This window comes from Triticum dicoccoides, chromosome 6A, assembly GCF_002162155.2.
Source record: "Triticum dicoccoides isolate Atlit2015 ecotype Zavitan chromosome 6A, WEW_v2.0, whole genome shotgun sequence".
Classification (NCBI taxonomy): domain Eukaryota; kingdom Viridiplantae; phylum Streptophyta; class Magnoliopsida; order Poales; family Poaceae; genus Triticum; species Triticum dicoccoides.
In genome coordinates this window covers 344,699,871-344,712,981 of record NC_041390.1, presented here as the reverse complement: position 1 = coordinate 344,712,981, position 13,111 = coordinate 344,699,871, and positions in this window count along the sequence as shown.

Sequence of the window (13,111 nt, the reverse complement as noted above, 5' to 3'; positions counted from 1 at the left end):
AGGTAGAGGGAGCTAGGAGACTCCAAATGAGGTGCGGTTTTCGGCCACGCGATCGTGATCGAACGACCGAGATGATGCAGGGGGTTTAGGTGGGTTTTGGTCCACTTTGGAGGGGTGTTGGGCTGCAACACACACGAGACCTTTTCGGTTCCTCGGTTAACTGTTGGAGTATCAAACGAAGTCCAAATGGTATGAAACTTGATAGGCGGTCTACCGGTAGTAAACCAAGGCCGCTTGGCAAGTCTCGGTCCAATCCAAGAACGTTTAATACCCGCACACGAAAAGAGGCAAAAGGGGACACCGGATGACGTATGAGCGTCGTATTGCAAAACGGACAACGGGGAAAAAGCTCGGAAGCATGAGACGAACATGTATGCAAATGCAATGCACATGATGACATGATATGAAATGCATGACACGCAAGCAAAAAATAGGGCAACAATAGCGAATAACTGGAAGACACCTGGCACAACGGTCTCGGGGCGTTACAACACTCCATCACTACGAGAGGATCTCGTCCTGAGATCTAGAATGGCACCGGAGGGATTAAGGAAGAGGAAGATAAGAGGTAAAACTAGTTGCTTCTTTGACAAACGAGTGAAACCAAAGAACCTTGGAAGGTTAACCAAATTTAAAGAAGGAATGCAACGGAGATGAACAAAGTTGATAACTCTCTGTTAGGGAAGAGGAACAAGGGAGAACAAATTCGGGCAGCACTCCGGTTGAAAAGAGATGCACTTCGGGCAGCAAAAGGATAATGAAAAGAAAGAGAAGTTGAAAACACAAGGTGAAACCTTGTAATAATTAGATGGATCTTAACGATGAGATAAAGTGGAAACTTGGAACTCCGGAAAGAAAGATGAACAAATGACCTCAAGAATTTGATGAGCCTCCGGAATAAGGAATAGAATTTACTCGACGAAACAAGAATAAGAATTACATTATGCTTATCCTTCACCAATTTGGATTGATGACAAGCAACGGATTTGGCATACTACTTATTCTCATAGAAAGGATTAAGCGAGATATAGCTCAAACTTGGGAAGGTCTTTAATTATCCACCGGTAGAATAGAAATAACGAATGAATTGATTCAATAACAGAAGAAGAGAAATCTTGAACAAACCACCGGTAAGAATTGGAAATGAACGAAGAAAAGATAAAGAAACACCGGGAAGAATTTGCAAATGAACGAAGATGCTTGAGAGAATTTAGATGCCAGTGAACGAAGAGATCACGAACTGATTAGAGAATACTTGAGCGAAGCACCAGTAAGATTTGGAGAACAAGAGCTGAAAGCTGAGAATGAATAACCCAAAATGATGGCCTTCGGACAATCAAACTGAAAAGACTCGTGAATTGCTCCGGAAAAGTGAAAAGAATTCTCACACTCGAAAACAATTATGAGAGGATGGCAACAAGCTAGAACCACGAATCTTGAAGAGAATGGAGCAAGATTTAAGAGAAACTCTTCTTCGGTCTTCAAATGTTGATAATGATGATGAGAAGCACCACCAAGAATCGTTGAGGCACTCCGGAATGAAGAATATAAAAGGTTGAGCCAATGAAGAAAAGAATTTGAAAGATCTTGGAGAAAAGCATTTGACTGATGAAAAATTTATTCTTACGTCAAACTTGGAAATGAATTTGAGGATAGCTCCAGAAAAATTAGAAGAGTCAGGTAAGATCTTGGGAAAAGACCTATGGGTTAGGGCCCACTCAAAAGAAACACCGTTGAAGGATTCAAAAGAGATAATGCACCAGTTGAATTTAAAAGGCTTGAATGAGATAATATCCTTGAAATATGTTGAACGGATCTTGAATGAAAAGACGAGCCTTCTGAGATATCTTCAGGGCACCGGAACAATTGAATAGCAAGAAGTGGATGATTATGAGGTGCAATGGCATGGGAAAGTATTTGAAACAAAGAAAGGAATATGATCAACACCAAAAGCTTGAATTGAATCCACCGAAGAACAAAAGAACGAAGAATGATGAACTTGGCGCTCCGTTAGTATCTTCATGAGAATCATCGGATAAGAACATGGATGGAAAAGAATAGAGAGACTTCACATCCCTAAGATGGATACTTGATTAAGCAAACTGAGTCCTTGAAGAAACAAAGGGAGGGACGGCGGGAAAAGACAAAGACAACTTGGATACGGATGAAACAAACACCGTTGACGAAAACTAAGTTGAACTTGCGGAAGTTGAAATGATCGGATCCACTTGACGAGGAGCGTGTCGGTTGAAAAGGATTGACATGACAATCTCGATTATCATGAACGATGTCAGGACCCCGATCCTAAGTCACACCGATCTAGCATGTAACACATCATATCACTTTGCGGCCTCACACACGGTATTCCCACGGGTGCCACCTTACCTGGCCCGGGACCATTTGCGCCGTTTGGCTCCCGTATATGATAGTGTCGCTAGCATCCATATGACAAAGAACCCGGGCCGACATGGCTAGTCGTGAACCCAAAGCAGCACTAACCCATGGGGACAGGCATACATGAATCAACTTCGAGCATGTCAGTCAACAGCGTGTGAATCTGGGCTGTAGCACTGGGCTAACAAGACTCCGGTAACCCGGGCTGTAGCAGGCTAGGAAGGACTCCGGATGTCACCGCGTGACATTTCCCTAAAGGGACAGACACAGGAACAAAGTGAAACACATGCCGGCAAGTCAAGTGTCCTGAGCAGTAGAGCTGGGCTAGCAGGACTTCGGTGAACCGGGCTGTAGCGGACTACTATGGCTCAAGGAAGCACTAGACTACATTTTCCCATAAGAGAGGCTGCCAAGGATAAACAACTAGATTGTCGGATCCCACACATACCAAGCATTTCAATCATACACACAATAAGCTCGACATGTGTAAATACAACATGGCATCACAACATAACTCTACGACTCAAAGTATTTATTCATTAGGCTCCGAGGAGCGAGATATTACAAACATGGGTCTCATGACCCAACATACAGAGCATACAAGCAACAAGCACATGCGGAAGCTTAACTTGTCTGAGTACAGACAACTGCAAATGAAGAAGGCTAAGAAGCCTGACTATCTACCAGATCCTGCCGAGGGCACAAGATCGTAGCTCAGGTATCAAGCTAAACATCGAAGTCCACGCGGAACTACTAGCGAGACTCAAATCTCTCCGCAAAACATAAATTAAGCAAACATGAGTACAAAGGTACTCAGCAAGACTTACATCAGAACTAAGCTACATATGCATCGGTATCAACAAGCGGGGGGGTGGAGTTTAACTGCAGCAAGCCAGCTTTGACTCAGTGGCTAACCTGAACTATGATTGCAAGCAACTCTTTTGAGCTGGCGCACACGAGTCCACATATTCACCATTCAATACACTACTATGGATCCGCCCTCGTCTACCTACGAGAGCACCATCCATAGTACTCATGCTTATCTTGCGCATTTTAGAGTATCCGCTTTCACTTGTCTACGAACTGTTATAGGGAACCCAGAAGTCCATTACCGCGGACACGGCTATTCGAATAGATGATGTTAACCCTGCAGGGGTGTACTTCTTCACGCATGCTCTCACCACTTACCGTTGTTTACACGACATGTACTCGGCAACCTTCAAGCGGAAGCCCAACGAGGGTGTCGGCCACGGCCTACCTAAACACTCAAGTCTCTAGTCCAGGTTTATCGCCTATCCAGGTTCCATCCGCAGGGAGTCCGGCCGAGGTTTCCACATACGGCCCCGAACGATGTGTACAGGGTTCCGAGACACCAAACAGGCGCCCGTCATGCCCGGCCACGGTGTATCTACCGCATCATAGCCCACCCCTAGGGTCAGCGCTACACACGGCTGTCAACACATATCCTATAAACACCAAAAACTAGTTGCAACTACTGGACAGAGGACAAGGGTGATCAAGAAGCCGAGAGGGTCCATTGGTTTCGGGCCCAATGCGTGGTAGTAACTGTTTCATGGATCACAAACACAGAACTCAGTTCCTAAGAACGGTTTCAATGAGACAACCCACCATGTACTCCTACATGGCCTCTCACCGCTACCTTTACCAAATCGTGTTCACACACTTAGCTCACACACTGTAGGACATGTTTACACACCTCCGGTTCATCCCCAATGAACCAGGCCTGACATGACTCTATGCAATAGCAAGCATGACAAACAAGCATGAATGAGTAGGCACGTCAGGGCTCAAACAACTCCTACTCATGCTAGTGGGTTTCATCTATTTACTGTGGCAATGACAGGTCATGCAGAGGAAAGGGGTTCAACTACCGCAACATGTAACAGTTGAATCGTTGTTGTCCTAATGCAGTAAAAGAGAGAAGGAGCGAGAGAGTGGTTTGTATCGGAATGAACAAGGGGGGTTTTGCTTTCCTGGCACTTCTGAAGATAACATTGAGTCTTCATCAGTGTCAACGATCACAGCGTCGGAGCAGCGTCTACCGAGAGGGGACATTTACCAGCAAACAAGGAAGAACACAATCAATGCGATGAAACAATATGATGCATGATCATGACATGGCAATATGCCGTTGATTGAGCTAATGCAACTAGCAACAAGTTAAATGGAGTTGGTTTGAACACTAGGTTCAAATTCAAATTCAAACTATGAGTTCAAATAGTGTATTATCATGTTTTGGACTAAACAGTGAGGTTAAGTTGTTCAAACATGCATGAAAACGCCATATTCAGAATCCTTGGATTTTTCTGATAATTTTTCATATATAATTTATTTCATTTGGAGTTACGGTTGAATTTCTATGAATTTTAGAAGTTTATACTAATTTCTGGAATTTTCTGAATAAGAATAATTCCAGAAAAAGAGTTATTGCGTCAGCATGACATCACCCTGATGTCAGCAGGTCAACTCGGCCGGTCCAGGTCAAACCTGACTAGTGGGGTCCACTGGTCAGTGACCTAGTGCTTTTCAGTTTCAATGACAAGTGGGTCCGGTCAATGGACATGTCAACACAGTCAATGCTGACGCGTGGGTCCATGGTAATTAGATTAAACTTAATCTAGTTTAGTTAGCCAGTTAATTAGGATGTGGGGCCCGGCTGTCAGTTTCACCGGAGGTTAATTAGTGGCGCAATTAGCTGCTAATCGCTGTGCCACGTCGGCACAGCCGGAGTAGCCGCCGGCAAGGTCAGTGACGGCGGAACGGCTCGGGTTTCGCCCACGGGAGACCAAACTCGCGGCGGAGGGCATCTACGTGCGCCTGGGACTCGCGCGCATCTAGGGGTGCAAACGGAAGGAGCTGGGGCGGCGCATAACTGCGGCGGCGATGAGCCGGGCGGCGGCCGGAGCTCGGTCAAGTGCGGGCGAGGGATGCAGAGCACGCATGCGAGCAAGATAAGCAGCGAGGCGGAAGCTACGGTGCTCCAGATGCATTCTAGACGGAAATACAGAGTAACTCGAGCTCGGGATGCTCGAGTTCATCGTCAATGGCGGACGACGGCGTCGGGTGCTCGTGGGGCGGCGACTAGAGGAACAAATCGAGCAGGGGAGGAGAGGTTTTAGAGGCAGGGGCTCACTGCGAGTCATATGGCAGTCTCAGCGGGCGCGGGGAGGCGTCGGGGACGACGGATGGCCGGTGGCGATCTCGGACGGCCGGGGTTGAAAACAACGGCAGCATCGGTGATGCGATGGTTCCCCGGTGGATTGGCTCGGCGTGGACGAAGAGGACGGCGAGGCGGAGCTCTCACACAAGGTGGGGAGGCGAGGGGAGGCCAGTGACCACGTCGGTGGTGAGCTGCGCGCTGCGGTGTGCACAGGCGGCTGCGGAAGAGAGAGCAGAGAAGGGGAGGAGGTACAGAGAGGGAGGGGAGTGGACGAGGGGGTCGAGGGCGTCTCCCAGACGCTTCGGGTAGGCTCGAGGAGGAGGGGAAGCAGGCAGGGAGGAGCTGGCGTCGACGCGCATGCGTCCACCACGCAGCTGCTCCTACTGGCAGGAGGTGGAAGACGCCTCTGCCCCTACTGGACTGGGCTGCTACAGTGCTGGGCCTCTGGGCTGTTGGTAAGCCAGGTTAGTTCTCTCTGTCTTTCTATTTTTCTTTCTGTTTTTTTAACTTTGCCACTGCTTTAAAATTCAAAACAATTTTAAAACAGTGCCAAGTACCCTCTGAATAATTTTATGTTGCAGAATGGACATTTCCTAATGCACATAAAATGTTTCAAAGATATTTGAGATTATATTCTAGTTATATGAATATAACTCAAATTCAAATAGTTATTGATTTAAATTCAAAGTCCCAAAAATAAATCCTTAAAAATGTTCCTAAATTTTGGTTTGATATATAGCTCTTGCCAAAATTCTCAAACATTGCATAAGGACATCTTGGAAACAAAGAATGGAATTTCCAGGGTTCTTTGCACTTCTTTTATTTAAGTTTTTGAGGCTTCAAATTTCCTCAATTCAGCTTTCTTGAAAAAATAAACATGATGCATGAAGCTCTCAAGTGCAACTAGTTACAAGCAGTATTCTAGGGCTGTGACAACTCACCCCCACTAAACAAGAATCTCGTCCCGAGATTCAAGACGTGAGGTAAGAAGACAGAGGGGACACAAAGCTTGCACAATCTTCATGATCCAGGTTGCACTTCATAAGAACATTGATTTGATCATCCTCTTTGTCTCGATGTCTTGCTCTGAGAACTCCATCCAACATGACAATGAGATGAAAGGGAAAACTCTAGAAGAGTCGATCTTCTCGAAGATCGAGCAACTCAGGATCAACTTATGGAGTGAGACATTGAAACATCTCTCGAGTTGAGACACAAAATATACATCCAGAGGAATGGAGTGAAGCAGATCACGAAGGTTCACTTGGTAGGTAAAAATTCCACACTGAAGAAGATGGTGCATAGGTTTCAGAGTAGCAAGGAGATGAATTGCTATGATTCCATATCGGGGCACCTTAGGGAAGGAGACTCGTAGAATAATTCTTTGAAGTGGCAAAAAGAATTATTTTTGATTCAAAATCATTGTAACTCTTTATACCAGCCTAGGGCAAATACAATCAATCATTTGAAGGAGTCCAAAAGAATGACATACTCGGACTAGGATGGATGATGTGGACTACCTTGTTGAAGATAACGCAACAGATGATTTTTGCTTATCATCGGAAATGGATGGGACCCATGGCAAGTCCACTTTTGAAGATGATCTTGGACAACAATTACTGAGGTGCAAGCTGGGAACAAAATACAAATGTTGGGAATGATTCTGGTAACTGGGGAAAAACTCAACAGTCGAGAGTGAGTCCACTGTTTGAAAAGGTTATAACATAACCGAGGAAGCTGGAAGCAAATCCCAGTTAACGCCAATGGTAAAACCTAGTGCTTGCGCGTGCTTTCAAGAACTTGAGCATCTCCATATTCATCAAGGTTTTACCAATATTCGTGGCAATGATCCTGGCAACACGACATACCACCATGATGACTAGTGATGGATGATGCGGATACAAAGGAAGATAACACCTTCTCAGATCTTCCCTTAGCGAGGCTAAGGGAACAGAATCTGGACGATCGACCGAGAGACATTTAGCACTCTGCTTCTAATGTTCTCCTTGATGTGCTAGCATAATCCATTTATAGATATGGTTTGATATCTAGAACATCAAGTAAAGGTCGGACTTCGGAAGCTCAAGAATCTGTAAGGATTAACAATGGAGGTAAATCCTACGAAATCCTCATGGGAAGGTGGCCAACTTTCTTCAATCGAGATACTACAATAATAGGTCTTCCGGCTGGATGTGTTGGCCACGACATCCACTTTACCGGTTATCGAGAGACCAATATTATAGTTCTTGGAAAATGCTCCAACCATCATATCTGCCTGAGATTCAGATCTGGTTGGTGTCAGGATATTCCAGACTCATCGAGTCTAGAAAGGAAAATGAAGGTTTGCAACACAATTTGACGAGATGACGTTGCGAGATTCTCGGGGAATGAACTGCGATAGCAAGCTCCAAAACATGAGTTGGTTCTGCTACAAACCTGTGAACACGCTATCCAAGACGAGCATGACCACATAGTAGTCTTATAGTAAAACACTATCGAGTTCAGGTGGGGAACCATCATCAAGGATTTCAAAGTCTTTACGCAAGTCCATGGATTAGATCCCAAGCATAGACTTCTTTGCCTTGAACAATTCAATCAGTGGCTTGGTGTGCTAGGGAATACATATGGAGTCGAGGTAATTAATCCACCAAACCATAGAATACATTCACACATGCATAACTGACTTGGAATGGTACCAGGGAAAACAAAAACAATCTTTCTCGAACTCCTGACAGTAACTTGCCCCAAATGCACATGAATTCGAGGAAGTCACTTCTTCCATCCAAGCATAAGCTTCATGAACGGAATACGAAGGCATTGCTTATAAAGTTTCCAACACTAGGTTGATATTCAACATGAATCATGGGGGAGACAAAATGCTGTTGATTGGCTCAACAACAACTCACCGGAATTTCCATATCACTTGACTTCCACCATCATGTGAACACGATGATAGTATTGGTCAGACCAAAAGATGTAATGGTGTATGCTCGAGGGATCAACCACGGGTAAGACAACATTACGAGCATCGTTGGTTCTGACTTGACTTGACGATAGCCCATACTCAAGTCAAAGTTTTGACAAGGCAATAGATCCAACAACTGATCACGAGGACCAATCGATGGAGATATCATCTTTCTTCAACACACGCACACACAAGGATATCCCTTTGGAATGAACTGAGCCGGACAAGCTTTCATCTTCCAACTCTCCAAGTTGTTGTTCAGCTTAACCAACTAGCTCAGGGTATCCAACACAGATTCTTGGAGAAGGGGTGGTTTACAAGAAACCAACTTGATCACGAGCTCAACATAACAGTCAGGGGGCAACCTGGTGATACTTCCGAGGAAATATTCAGAAAATCATGAACCACCAATATGTTTCTAAGCTCGGGAACAATCTTGCTTTTCATAGCAAGACGATATGATCAAGAGAGCGAGGGACTGAAACAATCCTAACTCATTGATCGAAGAGTGCACCAGGAAAAATGGACTAGGTAGCACGATCAATCTTAGGATGATGATTCAATAACTAACATGCTAAGAAAGAAATTATTGTCCATTAGCTACCTAGCAACTAGTTGCTAGGAGTATTGATTTCACACATCATGGTTCACTTGTCGGCATTCCGGTTGCGACAACACGGGACCGAGGAATGAAAAATGATGGTAAGAAGTATCACTGCGTCAAGAATTCATGAGAGAGGGTGCAATTCTCATGACAATCCTGACATAAAGGGGGTAATACTCTAGGGTAGAACAGAATCAAAAGCTGGATTGGCATTTTGATCTGCGGAATACAACTGCTTTGACCCAATCCTAGATATGGATGAGGTACTGGAGTTTGTTTCTCCTAGACATTCCGGAATAGAATGGCTTGACAGATCACATGAATAATAGGCATCGATAACACCAATGCACAACTACTCTCGACCAACAATTGACAGACGAAGGTCAGATAACAGCTAAAGAGGGACAACTCAAAGGAGCATATATCTTTCTGAGTTGTGGATGCATAGATTAGTATGTCAAACAAGTTCAACATATTTCTTCCGGATAACCCATGCAGGAAGGTAGGGTTGGCAGAATCACAATATAGAATGGGAAACTCATCGAGAGCACTCTTGTTGTGATCTTTTGGTCCAACAAACTTTTGCCATAAGTGGTTCATTGTATTTGGAAGAAGGAAATGCCATGGACCTCGAGGACTAATGCAAAGGTTACTAACATCCTAAAGGAAAGAGCAAACACTATCAATAGGAGGTAAGTAGGGTGAATCTCGGGTTCAAGAACCCAGGAATAGAATACCTACTACTAAATGGCATCACGGGATGCTTTCAAGAATGGTGGCCAGAATCATCACACTGGGAACACAAAACATGGCTAGATTACTAGGTGACTCTCTAAAACACCTAGGGTCATAATAATAGCTCCAACATATATGTCGAGGTAGTAGAGTACCTTAACAGACTGTTAGTGTGCTTAATCTGGCCCAAAAGGACATCGGAAACGGGAAGAAGGGATTTGCAAATGCATCAGACTATTTAGAGACCTGGGATGACTCGGATAGCATAACGGCTGTAAATGCTCAAAATGATTTGAGACATCCTGCAAAATGGTGGCATAACCACTTAACATCACAATATCAAAGTTCTGAGATGAACTGCTAACACACAGAAGTAGTAGGAACCGAACTCGGGCTTAAACTCAACAATCCTAGGCAACTACGGTTCAGTAACACGTCATCCTGATAGATAGATGAGAAGGCCTAGTTCTTAATCCCGTTAGAAAAGAAGAGGTTGACTCAGATCAGAAGGACATAAGGTAAAGGAGTAAAAAGAGCCTAACATTCCCTTCCACAAACAATTCCCTTACATAGCTAAAGCATTTCTAGACTCGACTTCGACCAGTTTGGCTTGGTAATCCTACAGGCAGTCAGGCTCTGATACCAACGCTGTCAGGACCCCGATCCTAAGTCACACCGATCTAGCATGTAACAGATCATATCACTTTGCGGCCTCACGCACGGTATTCCCACGGGTGCCACCTTACCTGGCCCGGGACCGTTTGCGCCTTTTGGCTCACGTATATGATAGTGTCGCTAGCATCCATATGACAAAGAACCCGGGCCGACATGGCTAGTCGTGAACCCAAAGCGGCACTAACCCATGGGGACAGGCATACATGAATCAACTTCGAGCATGTCGGTCAACAGTGTGTGAATCCGGGCTGTAGCACTGGGCTAACAGGACTCCGGTAACCCGGGCTGTAGCAGGCTAGGAAGGACTCTGGATGTCACCGCGTGACATTTCCCCGAAGGGACAGACACAGGAACAAAGTGAAACACATGCCAGCCAGTCAAGTGTCCTGAGCAGTAGAGCTGGGCTAGCAGGACTCCGGTGAACCGGGCTATAGCGGACTACTATGGCTCAAGGAAGCACTAGACTACATTTCCCCATAAGAGAGGCTGCCAAGGATAAACAACTAGATTGTCGGATCCCACACATACCAAGCATTTCAATCATACACACAATAAGCTCGATATGTGTAAATACAACATGGCATCACAACATAACTCTACGACTCAAAGTATTTATTCATTAGGCTCCGAGGAGCAAGATATTACAAACATGGGTCTCATGACCCAACATATAGAGCATACAAGCAACAAGCACATGTGGAAGCTTAACTTGTCTGAGTACAGACAACTGCAAATGAAGAAGGCTAAGAAGCCTGACTATCTACCAGATCCTGCTGAGGGCACAAGATCGTAGCTGAGGTATCAAGCTAAACATCGAAGTCCACGCGGAACTACTAGCGAGACTAAAATCGCTCTGCAAAACATGAATTAAGCAAACGTGAGTACAAAGGTACTCAGCAAGACTTACATCAGAACTAAGCTACATATGCATCGTTATCAACAAGGGGGGGGGGTGGAGTTTAACTGCAGCAAGCCAGCTTTGACTCAGTGGCTAACCTGAACTACGATTGCAAGCAACTCTTTTGAGGTGGCGCACACGAGTCCACATATTCACCATTCAATACACTACTATGGATCCGCCCTCGTCTACCTACGAGAGCACCATCCATAGTACTCACGCTTATCTTGCGCATTTTAGAGTATCCACTTTCACTTGTCTATGAACTGTTATAGGCAACCCAGAAGTCCATTATCGCGGACACAGCTATTCGAATAGATGATGTTAACCCTGCAGGGGTGTACTTCTTCACACACGCTCTCACCACTTACCGCCGTTTACACGACATGTACTCGGCAACCTTCAAGCGGAAGCCCAACGAGGGTGTCGGCCACGGCCTACCTAAACACTCAAGTCTCTAGTCCAGGTTTATCGCCTATCCAGGTTCCATCCGCAGGGAGTCCAGCCGAGGTTTCCACATACGGCCCGAACGATGTGTACAGGGTTCCGAGACACCAAACGGGCGCCCGACATGCCCGGCCATGGTGTATCTACCGCATCATAGCCCACCCCTAGGGTCAGCGCTACTCACGGCTGCCAACACATGTCCTATAAACAGCAGAAACTAGCTGCAACTCCTGGATAGAGGACAAGGGTGATCAAGAAGCCGAGAGGGTCCATTGGTTTCGGGCCCAATGCGTGGTAGTAACTGTTTCATGGATCACAAACACAGAACTCAGTTCCTAAGAACGGTTTCAATGAGACAACCCACCATGTACTCCTACATGGCCTCTCACCGCTACCTTTACCAAATCGTGTTCACACACTTAGCTCACACACCGTAGGACATGTTTACACACCTCCGGTTCATCCCCAATGAACCAGGCCTGACATGACTCTATGCAATAGCAGGCATGACAAACAAGCATGAATGAGTAGGCACGTCAGGGCTCAAACAACTCCTACTGATGCTAGTTGGTTTCATCTATTTACTGTGGCAATGACAGGTCATGTAGAGGAAAGGGGTTCAACTACCGCAACATGTAACAGTTGAATCGTTGTTGTCCTAATGCAGTAAAAGAGAGCAGGAGCGAGAGAGTGGTTTGTATCGGAATGAACAAGGGGGTTTTGCTTGCCTGGCACTTCTGAAGATAACATTGAGTCTTCATCAGTGTCAACGATCACAGCGTCGGAGCAGCGTCTACCGAGAGGGGACATTTACCGACAAACAAGGAAGAACACAATCAATGCGATGAAACAATATGATGCATGATCATGACATGGCAATATGCCCGGCTGTCAGTTTCACCGGAGGTTAATTAGTGGCGCAATTAGCTGCTAATCGTTGTGCCACGTCGGCACAGCCAGAGTAGCCGCCGGCGAGGTCAGTGACGGCGGAACGGCTCGGGTTTCGCCCACGGGAGACCAAACTCGCGGCGGAGGGCATCTACGTGCGCCTGGGACTCGCGCGCATCTAGGGGTGCGAACGGTAGGAGCTGGGGCGGCGCATAACTGCGGCGGCGATGAGCCGGGCGGCGGCCGGAGCTCGGTCAAGTGCGGGCGAGGGATGCAGAGCACGCATGCGAGCAAGATAAGCAGCGAGGCGGAAGCTACGGTGCT